General features: G+C 33.9%; 1 protein-coding gene across 13 annotated transcripts in view; it reads left to right on the top strand.

Moving 5' to 3' along the window:
* The window catches only part of LOC146397805 (uncharacterized), a 1,134,194-nt gene that overhangs the window by 646,778 nt on the left and 465,364 nt on the right, over positions 1-22,052 (top strand). For 2 of the 13 annotated variants that reach the window (XR_014823711.1, XR_014823710.1), the window contains exon 4: positions 7,769-7,855. The exons of the other annotated variants lie outside the window; for them this stretch is intronic. The gene's annotated coding sequence lies outside the window, so the exon portion shown is untranslated. The remainder of the gene's footprint in view (positions 1-7,768; positions 7,856-22,052) is intronic. 13 annotated transcript variants of the gene reach the window in all.

The raw sequence follows: 22,052 nt of genomic DNA, 5'->3' as shown, positions 1-22,052 counted from the left end.
AATTCTGCCAGGAGAATGCCTTTGATTGTAGTTGGGATTCCTCTACTCTGGAATTCTAGCCTATCAGCCTGCCCAGCAGATTTTGGATTAACCAAGCTCTTCCACAATTACTTGAGCTAATTTCATAAAATCTCTCAATAGATACCTAGATAGCTAGATAGACAAACAGATATACACACATCCTGTTCTGTTTCTTAGAAAAACCCTAACAAACCAGACATTATACATTTCACTTTTTTTTTTTTTTTTTTTTTGACGAATATTTTGTAGCCCTACACCTATTATTGAGCTTAGTTCTGGAATGTTGTAACAATTATTTTTTTTTATTGCTTTTATCAGTTGTTTAGTGAGACAAGAAGATAACTTAATCTAGGGTTAATTATTCCCCCCAAGATAAAACCATTCTGGGTAGTTTTCCCAATATCCTATGAAATATGAAGCCTTCTTTTATGAGTGCCAGGTTCTGTTCTTTTTAATCATTTTGAATAGTTCTTTCCATGTGTCTTAGTCAGTCTGGGCTGCAATAACAAAGTAATAGAGAGTGGGTGGCATATAAAAATGAGAAATTTGTTTCTCACAATTCTGGAGGCTGGAAGTTTGAAACCAGGGTATCAGCATGGTCAGGTTCTGGTGAGATCTCTCTTTGGCTTTGCAGATTGCAGACATATCCTTGTGTCTTCACATGGCAGAAAGAGAGTAAGTTAGTTCTCTGATCTCTTCTTATAAGGGCACTCATCTCATTCATGAGGACTATACCATCATGACCTAATTACCTTTCAAACCCTCCACTTCATAATACCATTATATTGGGGATTAAATTACAATGTATGAATTTTAAAGCAGTGTGAATATCCAGACTATAACATTTCTATCCCCGGCCACCAAAATGCATGTCCTTATCACATAAAAATTATGTTTATTCCATCCCAAAATCCCCAAAAGTCTTGACTTGTTCTTGCATTAACTCTAAAATCTAAAGTCTCATCTTAATCTAAGTTAGACATAGGTGAGACTCAAGCTTCAGTTCATCCTGAAGCAGAATTTCTCCCCAGCTGTCAACTTATAAAACCACACAAGTTATATGCTTCCAAAATACAATGATGGTACAAGAATAGCTTAGATATTCCCATCCCAAAGGGATAAAAAGGGAAGGAGAGAAGATGATGGGTTTGAAACAAGTTGAAAACCTAGCAAGTCATGAGAATATTGAGGATAAATTTTTGACTCCCTAGTCTACCCTGGAGTTCCACTAAGGTAGCAGTCCTGCTGCCACCAGAGAACAGGAATGGTTCCTGTCCCCAGATCTTTTCTAGGCAGAGGTTAAACCTCTGAGACTTTGGGAAGAAACTCACTGCCCTATTGAAAATGAGGGAATGACACCCACTTTTGAAACAGAGGAAGAAACCCTGATAATCTCTGAATCATCTTAGGGGTGATTCTTCCCTTGTATTACAAAATAGATTATGGTCACAGCAAAATTGCTCCATCCTTAAAATCTATGAAGTATATTTACAACTACTTCTTAACTCTGTCCTAACAACCTTTCTTAACTCTGTTCTAACTCCTTCCTCTTCTGTTAAATCAGTAGTTTTCTTGTTGGGGTAGTTGATTAAGTCCAGGGTTCATAAGCATACTAATCTTATCAAGGAGTTGCTTAGCCATACTCTTAGTATTCTCTTCTGAACATGCTTCTTCATTTTTTTTTTGCAATATGGATAGACTGAAAATTTTCCAAATTGAAGATATAATGTTTTTTGCTTAATAATTCAATCTTCAGGTCATGTTTTTCTTCTTATGTTTTCCTCTAGCCCTTCAGGAAGACCAAATACTCCATTGCTTGCAAATTTTACCTTCCAGAAAACACTAGAACAGGAACACATTTCAGCTATTTTCTTTTCTACTTTATAACAAGGATCACTTTTTTCTTTATTATCAAATAATAGTCCTTCTTTTCTGACTGAAGTTGCATCAAAATAGCTTTTACTATCCATACTTCTACCAATATTCTATACATGATTATTCATATATTCTTTAAGAAAACAAAAGCTTTCTTTACATTTCTGTAACCTTATCAGGTTTGCCTTTAAAAATCCCTTTAAAACTCTTGGCTTCTCCTAGCATGCTTCTCAACACTCTTCCAACCTCTTTCCACTATCCAGTTCCAAAGCTGCTTCCCCATTTTAAGGTATTTGTTACATCAATACCCCACTTCTCAGTGCCAATTTATGCCTTAGTTTGGACTGTAGTAACAAATTACCATAGGCTGGGTGGCTTAAGTACAAACATTGTTTTTTCACAGTTCTGGAGGCTGGAAGTCCAAAATCTGTGTGCTAAAATAGTATGGATTTTTTTTTTTTTTTGGCTTTTAGCTTTTGGCTTTTTAGGACCACACCCATGGTATGTGGAGGTTCCCAGGCTAGGGGTATAAGCAGAGCTGTAGCCACTAGCCTACGCCACAGCCATAGCAATGCCAGATCTGAGCCGCATCTGCAAATTACACCACAGCTCACAGCAATGCCGGATCCTTAACCCACTGAGTGAGGCCAGGGATTGAACCCACAACCTTATGGTTCCTAGTCAGATTCTTTTCCACTGCGCCATGATGGGAACTCCAAAAAATGGTATAAATTTGATAAGGACCCTTTTCCAGGTGCAGACTGCAGACTTCTTATATTCTTACATGGAGAAGAGAGCAACTATCTCTTCTTATAAGAGCACTAATCTTATCCCTAAGGGTTCTACCCTCATGATTTAATTACCTCCCAAAGGTGCCATCTCCTAATACCATCACAGTGGGGATTAAATTTCAAAATGAATGTTCAGGAGACACAAATATTCATAATTATCTGTTTTCAGATAGTTTTATTATATGCAATATGATGATCAATATTCTGCTGAAATATATTCTGAAAGAAGTATGTTCTGCTGAATGTCTGATTGCTGGATTTCTTTCTCTGTACCACTTTTTAATAATTGGTACTATATCCTACTACTCTATTTTGGTTTGCTGTACTCTTAACTCTATCTCTTCAAATACTGGGATTCTTGGGTTCTGCTTAGCTTCCTTATACTGGTGCCATTTCTAAAACTCTCACAAGACAGAAAACAATGTTAAGGCTCACCTCATCTTTTTCCAGTATCCAAGGGATCAATGTCAATTGTTTCTTGATGTCCATGATCTTGGAAACCATTGAAATATAGATTTTGTCCATTTTATTATTTATGTTTTTGTTTGTTATAGAACAAAGTATAAATATGACCCATTACTCCTCACTTCATTGAAATCAGCAGTCTATTTGATAGTATTTCTTTTACTTTTAAGAATTATAGTAAATCATAAAGAGAGAAGAATAATGAAATGTTATTTATCACAGTCATATATCTTCGTAGGAACTATTAGGTTAAGAAATCATGCTGATGACATGTGAAATATTTTGGCTACCCCTAAAGTTAAGAGAGGAAAAGACATAACTCGAACTAATTTGAAGAAAGTCAAAGTGTGATAAGACTAAATTTCTAAACTTTAAAGATAGTGTGTAGTATGTCAAAGGGTGAAATTCTAAACAGTATGAAGCAGTAGCTTTAGCCATCTAAGCAGCATGGTATCCTGAAGATTGTCTTGTCATGCTGGAAGGTCAGGTTCAGAAGGCTCACTAAGAGAGGTTTCTCCCCACAGAGAGGGAAAGAAAAAGTGGCAGAAGTTTTCTGCATACTGTGAAGGTGACTTTGTTCTCAGCGTGAGAGCAGGGTGGTCACTGCTCTCTAGGCTGAACTTGCTGTAAGCCCATCTATAATGCCTATGCAGGGTGCAGACAGGTTAGTTTGGCCATAGCCTTTTTCCCTTCTCATGAGCTGGTAGCATAAGTTGAGCTTCTTTTCTAAAAGAAAGGATGGAGGGCAAGATACACCAAAAGCCTATCCACGAATGGTACATGATTTTCACGTAAGGAATATAAAACCATGACACAGTTCTCACCAATGGTGAGGAGAAATGTTAGGTGAAAAGGGAATGAGGTGCAATGTAAGCACAAGGCCATGTTTTAAAGATTCTATAATGTTTGTGTTATTGCCTCTAAAATATGTTAAAGTTGAGGTCTATTTCCTTTTTTTTAATTTTTGTCTGTTTTATACTGTAGGCATACTATAAGTACAACACCAATCAATATTTGTGCAATCCATGTCTGTATTGAATGTCACTGGATAGTCTTCTCTTAGAAAGACCCTTAGGTATTGATCAGCCTTTAAAATTAATTTTGGGAGTTCCTGTTGTGGCGCAGTGGTTAACGAATCCAACTAGGAACCATGAGGTTGCGGGTTTGATCCCTGCCCTTGCTCAGTGGGTTAACGATCCGGCGTTGCCATGAGCTGTGGTGTAGGTTGCAGACGCGGCTGGGATCCCGCGTTGCTGTGGCTCTGGCGTAGGCCGGTGGCTACAGCTCCGATTCGACCCCTGGCCCGGGAACCTCCATATGCCACGGGTGCGGCCCAAGAAATAGCAGCAACAACAACAACAACAACATAAAATAAAATTAATTTTGATCATTATCTTTCCCTTTACTTCACAGATTATATATAAATATGTAGATACAGATTTATATTATAGAGATATTAACATAGATCTATATTAATATAGAAATGTATAACTATATATGTGTGTGTTAAAATAAATTTGAAACATGTTGATGTATTTCCCTGTTTCACACTCTTCTTATGAACCACTTGGCTTCAAACTGGTGATGAGTTTTATTTATTTTTTAAGATTTTTATTTTTTCTATTATAGTTGATTTACAATGTTCTGTTAATCTCTGCTGTACAGTAAATTGACCCAGTCATAGATATATGCATATGTTATTTTCCTCACATTATCCTCCATTATGTTCCATCTTAAGTGACTAGATATAGTTCCCTGTGCTATACAGCAGGTTCTCATTGCTTATATACTCTATATGCAATAGTTTGCCTCTATTAATCCCAAGCTCCCAGTCCACCCCACTACCTCCCCTTCCCCTTGGCAACAACAAGTCCATCAGTTTGTTTCTTTTCTGTAGATAGGTTCATCTGTGTCATATATTAGATTCCAGATGTAAGATTTTTGATGGTAATCTTGCTTTCTTTCCTCCTTAAGCTTGTTTTATCTACTTTAACATTTGATCTTATTCATAAATTAAAGTTTAACTCCTCTGCTGTTAAAGATCACAAGAGTGCTTTCAGTGTTGTATGGTGACATTTATGTGTCAGCCATCTTGGAGTCATATTGAAACAGCTGTTTGGGATCATTCTAAGTTTTTCACACTGTTAATTATGGCATCTTAAATTTACTGGTTGTGCTTATATCCCTGTTAGGTATTAAGGTTTATTTTTATTCTAGTTGTCTTATAATTATAAGTTTTCCATTTGAAATATATTTTCCCATATAAAGTGATTTTTGGAAGATGATTTAACCAATGATTTTTATCTAGTGACTGAAAGTATATCATTGGCACATGATCCACAATTTATGTAACAAGCAATGATCTTGGTATAAATGTATTTAACTAATAAACTAAAAATAAGAATATGAGTTTGCTTCATTTGAAGAGCCTTAAAAAAATGAAACTTGAGAATTCACAACCTAATGTCTAACATGCTTTTTAAAGCCTGTGTTTGAAATTATTTTAATATGATAGTTGTCAGGTCATTTGAGCTTTTATTTTCCCCTTTTATGTATAATAATAGTAGTAATAGTAATGATAATAAACAATTAAGTTGTGACTTTATTAAATTAACATTTGTTAAGTAGAACATAGGGTGTCACATTTGGCAAACAGACCAAAAGATAAATTGAAATAGAGAAGTTTACTACTCTTGGTCCTCAAGTCCTGAAAGAATTCATGACATGCTTTCAGGGGTCACAGAGCATAGTCAAGACAGAAGGCAGACAGAGATGGAATTGGAGCCAAGTCTTTATTAGTGCCTACAAGTGGAGGTATTGGGGTTCTGCAGATATGGCCTGATTGGTCAATTTAAAGCGAAAGAGTGGGGTTTTGGTAAATCCTGCAAGGTTCATATAGGGCATACAGATGCTAGGAGGCAGGAGAGACTGCTGACCAAAAGGGCTGTGGGACAGGTCATCTCAGGGAGCTTCTATTTGTTTGTATCTTAAGGCATGTGTTTGCATGACGGAACAGAGGGACAGTTAAGATTCTTGCAAGTCCACTAGCCAAACAAAATGTATATGAGGCTCCAATACCAAGGCCTAGCTTATCTAAACACTTAACAGTTGCACACTATAGGATTTTAAGAAAACAGAGTGAGGTAAAGAGGGGAGCCAAAGGCTTTGTGATCACCTGCTTCTAATTTCAGCTGTCAATATTACTGTGTGAACTCTGATAGGTTCTTTTTACCATTTCTGAAGATCTCTATACTTGCATTCAAAGTGCTCGGCACAAAATTATGAGGCAATGAGATTTTATGGCTCTTTTACATAAATTCATGGCATTATATTCTCTTTATCTTCCTTTAGTTGATTTGTTTTCCTCCAGATAACAGTAGTGTTGGAATTTTTAGTTTTTCTCTAAGATGATCTAGCCATTTTAGGTTACCAATCCAAGCTAAATACTGGTGGCATCCAAAAAGCATCTGAAACCCTAATCTAAATGAACTAAACATGTGGCTAATTTCCACAAGCTTGAATCAACATTAAAATTACTTTTTGATTGTTTAGTATGTTTTCATAGTTAGATATAGAAACTTTTCTTTTTCCCTGTTGTACTAGTTTAGTCCTTGTTAGTTTAAATCACTGATCAATTAATTCCGATTCTGTGAGAAATGTAAAATAATTAGTTAGAAAATAGGAGATTTAATATGCATTGTGAACTTAAAATTTATCTATAAATTTGAAAAATGTTTCCATAGTATACTGCCTCTTATATTAAACCATATAAAAGTGCTTCTACTTATGTTTGGCAAAGATCAAAAATATTTATTTAATGTAATACTATATAATCAGAAATAATTCTGTAAACTATTCATAGCATAGAGCTTTTTGCAAAAAGAACACTGGGTCCTGAAAAACTTCAAAAGGAATATTGCTTACAGAATCATGGAAAACAAACATTATTTTATTGTAGTTGCATTTGAAAAAAATAATATTCTGGCATACAGACATAATTTAAAATATTTGGCTTTGTTACCTTGCTGCATAAATTGGCATTATTTAAATATGTGTTCTTTTTTTTTTTTTTTTCCGAACACTTCTTTCCTGGAAAGATCTTGACACTCAATGGCATAACATCTCCAAGTTTCAGGCTGTCAGACAGTCACATTGGCACTGTCAGGCAAAAGGCTAATGAGTCTGAGATGGTCCTAAAATAAGGACTAAAACATTTGGGAGGCCTGGCAGATAGCATTAAATAAATGGGAAATAATCAGCTCTAGAGCAGTTGATTAGGAAAGAGGGTAAATTTTACTTGCAAATAGGACATAGTTGGCAGGTTAACCTGAGCAGGTCTCAGTGCTATTGAAATCTCATAATGGTGCTTTGTGAATGCTTGTTCTTAAGCTTTGACATTTTATAATTAAGTTACTTGGTGTATTGTTTCCTTTTTGGGTCCTGGGCTGTTTAAGGGAGAAATCTTTAAAATGAATAAAATTTTTTCAATCCATTAATATAAACAAGTATTATTAGCCCAAAGTAAAGCAGCAAATAACCTTTTGGTTTTCTCTTTTCCAGGCTGTACTTTGGCTACAAAGTTGCAGTTATCTTTTTTCTTTTCTTTCATTTAACAGTCTGGGAAACAGTAGTCTGAAAAAATGATTACCATTGAAAATCCCTACTCAATTCCTCCTAAATAGCAGAGCTTGGAAGGAATTGCAGTAAGTTGAACTAAACCATTTCTATTATGACCTTATATTTTGAAATTTTAACTGTTAGACAAAATGCTATATGTTTATAGAAAAAAAAAGTATCTGTATGACTAGAGAAGTTATAATGTTTTATATGAAACTGACATTAAAATTTGAGGAAAATTATTTAATATTTATTTTCTTATATGTAAAATGAGTATTCTTTTTTCTTGCCTATGAGAAAGATGATATCAAAAAATCACAATTTAAAATTCAAATATTCTGATATAGTTAAATTGAGATATGACATTATTTTAGGATTTCCTCTGATATGTTATGAGTAAAGTTACTTGGAAATAACTTGTGTCAGTTCCACACCTATAATTACATGGTATTATGTTAATTATACTAACTAGAATGTGTTGAACATTAATGATTAATGATAAGAAAGAAAAGATCATAAAAAGTCTAATAGAATTCAAATCTGATCTAGATTGAATATTTTTACACGAAATTAAAGGAGTTATGCCAATAAGTGGAACAATTAAATGCTAATAAAAACAGCAATAAGGTTAAGTATAATGATTAAGGCTTAGATTCCACTGGAAATTTCAAGCCATTTACATCTTGCCATCAGATGATGCAATAATACTAGAGTATATTGTCCTTCTACTATTCACTTCATAGTTATATATAGATATGTATGTGTGTGTGAGACTATATATATAGTCTCCTTTTTCCTAATAATGACCCTATGGCAATGCTGACTAAACCAGACCATAGCTCAAGGGTGAGACATATGGAGTTCCCGTCGTGGCGCAGTGGTTAACGAATCCGACTAGGAACCATGAGGTTGCGGGTTCGGTTCCTGCCCTTGCTCAGTGGGTTGACGATCCGGCGTTGCCATGAGCTGTGGTGTAGAGTTGCAGACGCGGCTGGGATCCCGCGTTGCTGTGGCTCTGGCGTAGGCCAGTGGCTACAGCTCCGATGCGACCCCTAGCCTGGGAACCTCCATATGCCGCGGGAGCGGCCCAAAGAAATAGCAAAAAGACAAAAAAAAAAAAAAAAAAAGGATGAGACATAAAACTCCCATAGTACACATTGATGGAATTAGAATTATGGGTCGGATGTCATTAATTAGTAATGGAGATTTAACTAACAAATAATACCAAAATCATTTCTGTAAAATAATGATATAAGTGACAGTCTAGATATGACTATGATTAGATCTAATCCATATTTCAATCCTCTGTCTTTTCAGAGGTCAAATTCTTATTGTCTCTTTGTAAAAGAGAGGAGTTATCTCAATTCTATGCTGCTACTTCTTCTCTCTGGGACACTTCTGAATAACCACTTAACTTATGATTCCTTCTCCTAGTAACTTTACTTGCGTAAATACCCTCAGCTGATTTTTTTCTTTTAATGTATATACTTAGCATGAAGGGAATAAGGCTTTTCACTGAAGAGCAAATTACTTAAAATTGATGGACAGTCTTACTGTACTTAAGAACTTAGGTTAATTTTTGGGAGAAAAATAATACTTTGTCTCCTTGTCCAGATAAAATATTTGCTTTTTACAGTTTTTTTTTCCTATATTTCAACCATTTACTAATAAGTTACAAGGAAGAATTTATTGTGCAGTTTTTATGCCCAAACAACAGAAATAAATGATTAAAATCATTTAGCCATATGAAACATGAACTACTTGAATAAATTGCTTGCATAAAAAGTCTTAATTCTGGAGAAAAAAGGATAAATAAATATATATATATTCTTTATTAGCTACTCTGATGGAAAATTATTTTATCATCTGTCATCCAAAATTTTGAGGCAGTACATACAATAATTTCATCCTTTTTCTTAATTTTAAAATCTAAATAAGACTCTTGAACTTAATAATTTTTATTAATAATTGACATAAAATTACTTAATTTTTTCTGAAGGAAAATATAAAATAAGAAAAACCCTTGAACACACTTCATCATGGTCCTATTGATAACCATACATTTATATGTAACTCAGGAATAGAAAAAGTACAAATTGTTTAAAATTATTAATTAGAATTATTATTCATTAAGCCTTATTTAAATACATAGCAGTAAACTGAGTAATTTTTCCTTCATATAAAATTAATGACGTATATTTAAATCTATAAATTCTCCCTGCAGATGAGCAGATATTTTTTAAAAAGTGCTTTTAGCCTCCATATGCTTGTGTTTTTTAGTTTTTTTCATGTGGTTGATTTCTAACCTCATAATATTGTAGTCAGAAAAGGTTCTTGATATGATTTCAATTTTCTTAAATTACTGAGACTTGCTTTGTAGGCAAACATATGATCTATCCTAGAGAATGTTTCATGGCACTAAAAAAGAATGTGTATTCTGCTCTTTTGGGGTAGAATACCTATAGATGTCAATTAGGTCTAGTAAACAACTGATAGATCACTGCAGAAATCAAAAAGGGAATCAAAAAATACCTAGAGGAGTTCCCATCGTGGCTCAGTAGAAATGAATCTGACTAGGATCAATGAGGATGAAGGTTTGACCTCTGGCCTAGCTCAGTGGGTTAATGATCTGTGTTGCCATTAGCTGTGGTACAGATTGCAGATGTGGCTTGGTCTGGCATTGCTGTGGCTGTAGGTACAGTACTAAAAAGACCAAAAAAAAAAAAAAAAAAAAAGAGCCTAGAGACAAATGAAAACTAAAACACAACATTTTTCATTTGTTGAAAACCTATGAAACACAGAAAAAGTAGTGCTGAGAGGGAAGTTTATAGCATTAAAAACTTATCTTAAGAAATAAGAAAAATCTCAAATAACAATCTAATTTTACACCTAAAGAAACTAGAGAAAGAAGTGCAAATAATACCCAAAGTATAAGGAAAGAAATAAAATCTGAACAGAAATAAATAACATAAAGACTAAAACACCAGTAAAGATCAATGGCAATAAAAGAGGATTCTTTGAAAAGATGAACAAAATTGATAAATGTTTAGCAAGATTCAACAAAAAAAACAAGGGGGGTGGGGAATAGGGCCCAAATCAATAAAATTAGAAATAAAAAAAGGATAAATTAAAATGCTATCACAGAAATACAAAGTGCTATGAGACTACTATAAGCAACTATATGATAATAAAATGAACAACCTAAAAGAAATGGACAAATTCTTAGAAAGGTACAATCTCCCAAGACTTAATCAGGAAGATAGAGAAAATATAAACAGACCAATTACAAGTACAGAAATTGAATCTGTGATTAAAAACTCACAACAAACAAAATTCCAGGACCAGATGTCTTCACCAGCAAATACCACCAACCATTTAGAGAAGAGTTAACACCTGTATTTCTGAAACTATGCCAAGAAAAAAAAATTGCACTGGAAGGAACACTTTAAAACTTATTATGTGAGGCCACCATCACGCTAATACCAAAACCAGATAAAAATACCACAAAAAATTAAATTATAGACCAGTATCCCTGTTGAAAATAGACACAAAAATTCTCAATAAAATGCTGGCAAAGTGATTCCAACAATACATTAAAATGATCATATACCACAATCAAATGGGATTTTTCCCAGGGATGCATGGAATTTTCAATATCTGCTAAACAGTGTGATAAACCACATTAACAAACTGAACAGTAAAAACTGTATGATCATCTCAATAGATGCAGAAAATGCTTTTGATAACATTTAACAATCATGGAGTTCCCGTTGTGGCGCAGTGGTTAACGAATCCGACTAGGAACCATGAGGTTGTGGGTTCAATCCCTGGCTTTGCTTAGTGGGTTAAGGATAGGGCATTGCCATGAGCTGTGGTATAGGTCACAGATGCAGCTTGGATCTCGTGTTGCTGTGGCTCTGGTGTAGGCTGGCAGCTACAGCTCCGATTAGACCCCTAGCCTGGGAACCTCCATGTGCCGCTGGAAGTGGCCATAGAAAAGGCAAAAAGACAAAAAAAAAAAAAAAAAAAAAAAAAATTAAGATTCATTTATGAGACAGATTCTCCAGAAAGTGGGAATAGAGGGAACCTACCTCAACATAATAAAGGCCAACATAATATGACAAAACATATGTCACAGAATATTGTCATACATGTCCTATATGACATGCATTAAATCATATATGATGTATAAGTATTATAGTCTAAATAAATCTATAATGCAAAAATACATTAAATATCACAAGTAAAAAAAGGATATTAGGGGATTTACCAAATTAAACATAGATCCATCAACTAATCAACACTGATTTATCTTCATTTACATAAAGTTACTGTTGTAAATACTACATTAAATATTTAATGCCTAAAATTAGGGAAGGCCTGATTATTTTTCTTACAAAGCTAATAAACCAGTTGTGCTTTACCTGATATTACTTAAAATGACTTGCAAAGATGATCACACACCAAAAGCTTCCTGAGTAATAATAATATAGTAGGGGAAAGAAAGCACAACTACAGAGGGCACATAGACAAAATTCCCAATCAGTATAAGAGTGAAGTATACAGTCTATAATTAACAATGAAGAACTCTCTGGAAGCCCCTTCCTTCTAAATCAAATCCAAGCTCAAGTCTTCCAGAGAGTTCTAACATTTCAGCATGGTTTTGTATGAGTAAAATTCTGACACTAATGAGAAAATTGCTGAAAAAAGAATGTACTTCTTTCCATAATGCTGATACACCAAGGGGAAAATTAGAATACTACTATAAATTACATTATATCTGTGATATTTTAATCTGGCATAAAGTTATCTCTAGGCATTTAAATGGTTTCTACCATCTACTACATATTTTCAAAATCAATAATGGGAGAAAATGAATTGAAATGAGACCTCCCAAATATTTGCCTAATAATATCACACAACAGTTCTTGTCAGAATTCAGAGTTTCTAGGTACCGCCAAGCCAAAAGCTATTGAGGCACATAGTATCCAAATATGTGCTCTCTAAAATGCCAACATGAGTTGAACATGAGCAAAGTGAATATAAAGAATATTCCAAATGATGCTATGAAATATTCAAAGACATCTTGGTGGTAAAATGAATTTAGTCAGCTAGAATTTCCAGTGGAGTGACTTAGAAAAATGGGGTGAGCAAATTGGGAGATTGCCTATATCTGTAGCCATCACGCCTAATCAGGAAGAGTAAATTGGCAGGTCACACACTTAAATTTTCATTCACATTAATGTGCTAAATTGAAATAACTGGTAATTTTAACCATGTATGACTATTAAAAGCACATATACTCCTTAATTTATTTCCCATGTAAGATCGGATAACATTTAAAAGGATCATTAATTTGAACTGCTGTGAAAATATTTTTGAAAAAAAACACATTTCCAGATGAGTTTGATTTTTTGAAATACCAAATTAAAAAATGTCTCATTTCTCTGAAATACTAAACAGTAAAATAAATAATCATAACACTGCTAAAATAATTTCAGTATTTAAAAACTATGAATCATTCTTATTAGAATATCAAGGAAAAAATCTCTTAAGAAAAATTCAACATCATGAATTTTCTCAGGCTTTTGCCTTCAAAGTTCCCTTTTATAAATTCTTCCAAATTCTAATAAATCATGACAATTTTATGTAATACGAAGTAAGTATGAATCTCCTTTGTCTCAATATCATATGGATTTTAATAAGTGTAGATGAAAGTCACATAAAATAGATATTCTATAAACATCTTTCTATATATAAATGTGGCTTTCATTTCAGAAGCTCCCTAAAGTTTTTCAGAACAATTAAGAAAAACGTATAACGACATGCGAACCTCTTCAATTTAGATAACCACTGATACGATACTTATCTCTAAAAGAAATGTACTAACAAAACATCATTAGAATCTGACATTATTAATTAAAATATTTCACTATTTAAGCACCATAATGTCACCTAGTGGAACATAATACCTTAGATTCTGATCTTATATCACCATAAACTTGAATAATATTATTTGAAAATCAAGATTATTTTAAAATATAATTGGTTAGAAGAAGCATTAGATGATACATTTCCACAAATGGCAAATTATATTGTAATTTTAATCAATTAGATTACCTTCCTAAATTATTTTTAAGTTTGTCAAACATATTGAAACTCAGAAAAGTGAGGTTACTTGTCAAAAATACAAAACATGCATGCTTATATTTTTCTATGTGTCACCAAAAAAACCCAATTTATTTAGGGGCTGTAAGGCAAACAGCAATTTGTTCAAAATTCCAGAGACATATGTATTTATTTCATCTTTGCTAAATTTTTAATTCATTCATTTATCACATATTTATTGCACACTGAAATCTCCAAAGGCTAATGGAATCCAAAGTGAATACTAAATTAGGGATCCTAAGAGAATACTAAATTATACTTATTTTTCATAAATAAAATGATAAAGTGCAACAGAGTTTACATTGCAATAGAAGTGTTTTGAAAGTTCCAAAGAGCTCTCTGAACCAGACTAAAATGTAAGATGAAGAAACAGGCTTTATGTGTATGTATCTGTGTTTTCCCTAAAATTTTAAAATATATAATTCAAATCAGCAAATCTTCAAATGCTCTAGCTGTCTGTTAGAAGATATATGTGATGAGAGCTCCTCCTCCTTTGACCACTGAAGTCACTTCCTTGCTGATTTTACCCTTACTTAGTCTACATTTCCTGCTAGGCCAACAAAAATAGTTTTCTGATTTCCTCTAAGGGCACAGCCTCCACCTGAGCTCTGGATTTAGTATGGGCTGGTCTGCAAACATTGTGAACAACCTGCTTCACCTTCTATTGCTTAGAAAAAAATTCTTATCTACATGGAAACTAGCATTAATCCTACTCGCCATGAAAAACATGTAATTTTCTTTATCCCATGATCACCTGTGTTCCATTCTGATCCCACTCCCTTGCTCTGCATTTGTGGCACAATTTCACAACATTCCCCTTATTCACCCCCCCCATCCTTAACCCACTGCATTTAGTGATTATCCCTTACCACTCCACTTAACTACCAACAACTTCCTTTTGTGAAGTCCAACAGTCTATTTCTGTTCTTATCTTACTAAACTTTCTCTCTTTATATCTACTGGCCAGTTTCCCTAGATTTCTATGAAACCACACCTTCATGTATTATTCTGCTTCCTGATGCTCTTGCTACTGCCTCCAGCATTGTTCAGGTGTTTCCAAAACTTTAAATAGCATCTGTATGCAGGGATTAATTTATCTCCAAACCTCTTTTCTCTTTTGAGCTTTTATCAAGGATATTCATGTGTATGTCTAATCAACTTTTCAAACTATCTTCCACATAAGATAATTTGTCTTCTCCCACCACTCCCTAGCCCCATGCCAATACTCTTCTCCAGTTTTCCCCTTGTATGTCCATGGAACCTTCCTTTATCTAGATGCTCAAAAGAATGTTGGAGACCTTAGGTTTTCCAGATAAAATTTAGGGTACCTAGGCAGAATGGGATTTCAGATAAATAGCAAATAATATGTTGATATACATATGTTCCAAAAATTACATGGTGTATATTTACACTAAAATATTATTGGAACCCTCTATTTTTTCTGGCTAAATTTTCCAACCCTATGTGTGGTCATATCTGTTTCTACATCAATTACTAACATCTTTATGCTTAATCTAAAATCTTACAATTTCTTATCAGATTCACTATGAAATACCACAGTATAAACCACTTAAAGCTTGGCTTAAAGTTCTCCCTTCCTTTTGAACTTGTATAATGAATTCTAAAACCCAGAACAAACCCTAAAATGCTCACCTGGTCTGATTCCTAACTCTGTCTCTGTCATTTACCTCCCTTGTACATGAAATTCCAGCCAAACCTTTGTTGAGACTGTCCCTTACGTATACTACACAGCAATCTACCTCACGGCCTTTGAACTTTCAATCCTTTCTGTTAGAATAATTTTTACCTTTTATTTGTTTTTTATCATTTAAGTTTCAGTTCCATTTAGACATGAATTTTATTACGAGGCTTTGTAAATTAGCTATCGTCCTACAACTCCTAAATAACCTATCTTTTTACTTTATTTCTTTAATATCACTCTTGTTATCTAAAATTCTCACGTTTTGGCTTATGTTTCTTTTATTCTCTATATTACACTTGTGGAAAACTTACTCTGTTTCCTACTTTGTTTATTACATTTATTCCTATGTCTACAGAACCTAGATAGTCACTGCTAAATATTAGTTGATCGATGAATATTTGGTCAAGAAGTGAGTGATTTGTAAAATGAAGTAGTTTAGCTAGGTTTATCTGGTGTCTTAATTATCAGCAGCAAAATATATTTAGATATTGATAATAGAATCTTAAATAATAAGCCCCAAAATCATATTAAAATGATGTTTATTGGTCATTTTAATAATTCAAATACAATAATAATTATATCAATCTTATATTAATTATTTATTGATTTGCATATGTGTGTTCCCTATTTAGTCATGATAATACACAAACAGCTTTATAATATAAATTTCAAATCTAAACATTCTTATTGAGTAAATGTTTTTCTTTTTTCCATTAAAATATTTTATTATAACTGATTTGCAATGTTCTGTCAATTTCTGCTGTACAGCAAAGTAACCCAATTATACATAGATATACATTATTTTTTTCACATTATCCTCCATCATGTTCCAATACAAGTGATCATATATAGTTCCTTGGGCTATACAGCAGAATCTGATTGCTTATTCACTCCAAATGCAATAGTTTGCATCTATTAACCCCAAACTCTCAGTGTATCCCACTCCCGCCCTCCTCCCTCACTGCAACCACAAATCTGTTCTCCATGTCCCTGAGTTTGCCTCTTTTCTGTAGATAGGTTCATTTGTGCTGTATATTAGATCCCAGATATGTGATATCATATGGTGTTTGTCTTTCTCCTTTTGATTTATATCACTTAGCATGAGAGTCTCTAGTACCATCCATGTTGCTGCAAATGGCATTACTTTGTTCTTTTTTTATTTCCCCAACACATTATTTTTTTCTATAGTACAGCATGGTGACCCAGTTACACATACACGTATACACTCTTTTTTCTCACATTACCATGCTCCATCATAAGTGACCAGACATAGTTCCCAGTGATACACAGCAGGATATCATTGATAATTCATTCCAAAGGCAATAGTCTGCATCTATTAACCCCAAGGTCCAAATTCATTCCACTCACTCTCCCTCCTCATTGGCAACCACAAGTCTATTCTCCATGTCCATGATTTTCTTTTCTGTGGAAAGGTTCATTTGTGACATATGTTAGATTCCAAATATAAGTGATAGCATATGGTATTTGTCTTTCTTGTTCTGACTGACTACACTCAGCATGAGAGTCTCTAGTTCCATCCATGTTGCTGAAAATGGCAATATTGTGTTCTTTTGTATGGCTGAGTAGTATTCCATTGTGTATGTATACCACATCTTCTTAATCCAATCATCTGTTGATGGACATTTGAGTTTTTTCCATATCTTGGCTATTGTGAATAGAGCTGCAATGAACATGTGGGTACATGTGTCTTTTTTAAGGAAAGGTTTGTCTGGATACATGCCCAAGAGTGGGGTTGCTGGGTCATGTGGTAGTTCTATGTATAGTTTTCTAAGGTACATGCATACTTGTTCTCCACCGTAGTTGTACCAGCTTACATTCCCATCAACAGTTCAGTAGGGTTCCCTTTCCTCCATACCCCTTCCAGCATTTGTTATTTGTGGACACATTAATGATGGCCATTCTGAGTGGTGTGAGGTGGTATCTGATGTAGTTTTGATTTGCATTTCTCTAATATACAGGGATGTTGAGCATTTTTTCATGTGCTTGTTGGCCATCTGTACATCTTCCTTGGAGAAATGTCTATTTAGGTCTTTTGCCCATTTTTCTATTGGGTTGTTGGATTTTTGATGTTCAGTTGTATAAGTTGCTTGTATATTCTAGCAATTAAGCCCTTGTCAGATGCATCTTTTTCTCCCATTCTGTAAGTTGTCTTTTGGGGTTTTTTTTGGTTTCTTTTGCTGTGCAAAAGCTTGTCAGTTTGAGTAGGTCGTATTGGTTTACTTTTGCTTTTATTTCTGTTGCTTTGGGAGGCTGACCTGAGAAAACATTTGTAAGGTTCATGTCAGGAAATTATTTGTCTATGTTTGCTTACAAGAGTTTAATGGTGTCTTGTCTTATATTTAAGTCTTTAAGCCATTTTAAGTATATTTTTGTGCATGGTGTGAGGGTGTGTTCTAGTTTCATTGATTTGCATGTAGCTGACAGGTTTCCCATCAATGCTTGCTGAATAGACTCTCTTTTTCCCATTTTATGTTCTTGCCTCCCTTGTCAAAGATTAATTGACCATAGGTGTCTGGGTTTATTTCTGGGTTCTCTATTCTGTTCCATTGGTCTATATATCTGTTTTGGTACCAGTACCACACTGTCTTGATGGCTTGGTGGCTTTGTAATATTGCCTGAAGTCTGGCAGAATTTTGCCTCCTGCTTGGTTTTTGTTCTTTGGAATTACTTTGGCAATTCTGGGTCTTTTGTGGTTCCATATAAATTTTTGGATTGTTTGTTCTAGTTCTGTGAAAAATGTCATGGGTAATTTGATAGGGATTGCATTGAGTCTGTAGAATGCTTTGGGTGGTGCGGCCGTTTTTATAATATTAATTTTTCCAACCCAGGGTCATGGAATATCTTTTCCTTCTTTACATCTTCTTTAATTTCCTTGATTAACATTTTATAGTTCTCAGCATATAAGTCTTTCACCTCCTTGGTCAGGTGTATTCCCAGGTATTTGATATTTTGGGGTGCAATTTTAAAGGTTATTGTATTTTTGTATTCCTTTTCTAATATTTCATTTTTAGTATATAGAAATGTGACTGATTTCTGTGTGTTAATCTTATATCCTGCTACTTTTCTGAATTGTTCATCAGTTCAAGTATTTTTGGGGTTGAGTCCTTTGGGTTTTCTATATAGAGTATCATGTCATCTGCATATAGTGACAGTTTTACTTCTCTTCCTATTTGGATGCCTTTTATTTCTTTTGTCTGTCTGATTGCTGTGGCTAGGACTTCCAGTACTATGTTGAATAACAGTGCTGAGAGTGGGCATCCTTGTCTTGTTCCAGATTTTAGTGGGAAGCCTTTAAACTTTTCCCCATTTAGTATTAAATTTGATGTTGTTTTTCATAAATGGTTTTGATTATGTTAATGTATGTTCCCTCTATACCCACTTTGGTAAGAGTTTTGATCATGAATGGATGTTGGACTTTGTCAAAGGCTTTCTCTGCGTCTATGGAGATGATCATGTTTTTGACTTTTCTTTTGTTAAGGCGGGTTACAATGTTAATTGATTTGTGTATGTTGTACCTTCCTTGTGAACCTGAGATGAATCCCACCAGGTCGTGTCGTATGATATTTTCTATATGTTTTTGGATTCAGTTGGCTAAAATTTTGTTGAGAATTTTTGCATCTTTCTTCATTAAAGATATTGGCCCCTAGGTTTTTTTTTTTTTTTTTTTTTGTGGTATCTTTGGTTTTGGAATTAGGGTGATGGTGGCACCATTGAATGTCTTTGGGAGTGTTCCTTCTTCTTCAAACTTTTGAAAAAGGTTAAGGAGAATGGGTATATGTTCCTCTTTGTTTGTTTGGTAGACTTTGTCTGTGAAGCCATTTAGTCTTGGACTTTTATTAGTAGGAAGTCTTTTTATGACATACTCAATTTCATTTCTAGTGATCCATCTGTTCAGTTGATCTCTTTCTTCTTGATTCAGTTTTGGCAGGCTGTAAGTCTCTAGAAAGTTTTCCCTGTCTTCTAGGTTGTCAAATTTGTTAGCATACAATTGTTCATAATATTCTCTCATCGTTTTTTGCATTTCTGTAGCATCTGTATTTATCCTTTTTCATTTCTTATTTTGTTTATTTGGTTTTTTTCTCTTCTCTTCTTGGTGAGTCTAGCCAGAGGTTTGTCAATTTTACTTACCTTTTCAAAGAATTAGCTCTTGGTTTTATTGATTTTTTCTATTGTTTTTTAAATCTCTAATTTATTGATTTCCTCTTTGATCTTTATGATTTCTTTTCTTCTCCTGAATTTAGGTTTTGCTTGTTCTTCTATTTCAAATTCATTTAAGTGGTGGGTTAGGTTGTCCATTTGAGATTTTCTTCTTTTTTGAGGAAGGCCTTTATTGCTATGAACTTCCTTCTGAGCATTGATTTTGTGGCATCCCATAGATTTTGAGTGGTTTTGTCTTCATTATCATTTGTCTTGAGGTATTTTTTTAATGTCCTTCTTGATTTCCCCATTGACCCATGGGTTTTTTAGTAGCTTGTAGTTTAGTCTCCATGTAGTAAGTTTTTTCTCATTTCTTTCCCTCTAGTTGATTTCTAGTTTCATGCTGCTGTGGTCAGAGAAGATACTTGAAATAATTGCTATACTCTTAAATTTGTTGAGGTTAGCTTTGTGCCCCAGGATGTGATCAATTCTTGAAAATGTTCTATGTGCACTTGAGAAGAATATATATTGTGATTTTTTTGGATGTAATGTCTTGAAAATGTCAATTAAGTCTAACTTTTCTATTGTGTCCTTTAGAATATCTGTTGTCCTATTGATTTTCTGTCTAGAGGATCTGGCCATTGATGTGAGTGGGGTGTTAAAGTCTCCTACTGTGATTGTATTCCCTTCAGTTTCTCCTTTTATGTCTGTTAATATTTGTTGTAGGTGTCTGGGTGCCCCTATATTAGGGGCATATATATTGATGATTGTAATATCCTCTTCTTGAATGGATCCTCTAACCATTAAATAGTGTTCTTTTTTATCTTTCTTTATGGCCTTCATTTTAAAGTCTATTTTGTCTGATATGAGTACTGCAACTCCTGCTTTCCTGTCTTGTCCATTGGCATGAAATATCTTTTTCCATCCCCTCGCTTTCAATCTCTATGTGTCCTTTGCCCTAAGGTGAATTTCTTGTAGACAGCAGATTGAAGGTTTTTGCTTTTTTATACAAGCTGCCACTCTGTGTCTTTTGATTGGAGCATTTAGTCCATTAACAATTTAGGGTGATTATCGATAGATATGTATTTATTGCCATTTTAAACCTTGTTTTCCAGTTGATTCTATGTTTCTCTTTTCTTCTTTTTTTTTGGTTGTATGGTTTCCATTTATTTTATCCTTGAGTACTTTTCTTTTCAGTTTTTGAGAATGTATTATTTGGTTTTGATATGCAGTTGCCCTGTTTTTTAAAAATGTTAAGCATTTTCTATATCTGCTTTCTTTAGCCTGATAGTCATATAGGCTCAGGCACATCATTAAAATAAAAAAGGGTCTGTGTTTTCTTACTTTCCTTCCACACATTCTATGATTTTGATGTCCTTTATGTGTGTGTGTGTGTATGTATATATATATATATATATATGACATCTTCATGTTTAGATCTGTATGCTGGCTTATTTAAGTGGTTGCTTTCCAATTGTGGTTTCCTCTATCCTAATTCTTTTTTTTTTAATTTAGAAAAACCCTTTCAATATTTCTTTTAGAAAGTGTTTAGTATTGCTATACTCTTTTAGCTTTTGTTTATTGGAGAAATTCTTTATTTCCCCTGCTATTTTAAATGATATTCTTCTTGGATAGACTATTCTAGGTTGCAATTTTTTTGCTTTCAGCAGTTTAAATATATCTTGCCACTCCCTTCTGTCCTGTAGTGGTTCTGTAGGGAAATCAGCTGATAGCCTTATGGGGGTTCCCCTGTAAATAATGCTTTTCTTTCCTCTGTCAGCCTTTAGAATCCTCTCTTTATCTTTAAGTTTTGCCATTTTTATTATACTATGTCTTGGTGTGGGCCTGTTCGGGTTCAGCATTTTTGGGGCCCTCTGTGCTTCCTGTATCTTAATATCAGTATGCTTTAGATTTGGAAAGTTTTCAGCCATAATATCTTCAAATATATTTTTAATCCCCTTTTCTTTTTCTTCTCCTTCTAGAATTCCTATTATGCATAGATTGGCCCACTTTATATTATCCCATAGGTCTCTTATATTACTTTAGTGTTTTTCTTTCATTTGATTTTCTGTCTGCTGACCTGATTGGGTGATTTCCATTATTCTATCTTACACATCACTAATTCATTCCTCTGCATTATTCATACTGGTCTTTATTGCCTTTAGTTCAGTTTGTATCTCTGCAAATGAATCTTCTAGTTTTTTATGCCTCCTCCTTATATTTTCTACTTCCATTCTTAAGGAATCTGTATTACT

Source organism: Sus scrofa, chromosome 13 (genome assembly GCF_054392235.1).
Source record: "Sus scrofa isolate SSC_HxYL_T2T_F1_AM1 chromosome 13, Sscrofa_HxYL_maternal_Yorkshire_Landrace_v2.0, whole genome shotgun sequence".
NCBI lineage: Eukaryota > Metazoa > Chordata > Mammalia > Artiodactyla > Suidae > Sus > Sus scrofa.
This window is presented reverse-complemented; position numbering and strand designations above follow the sequence as displayed.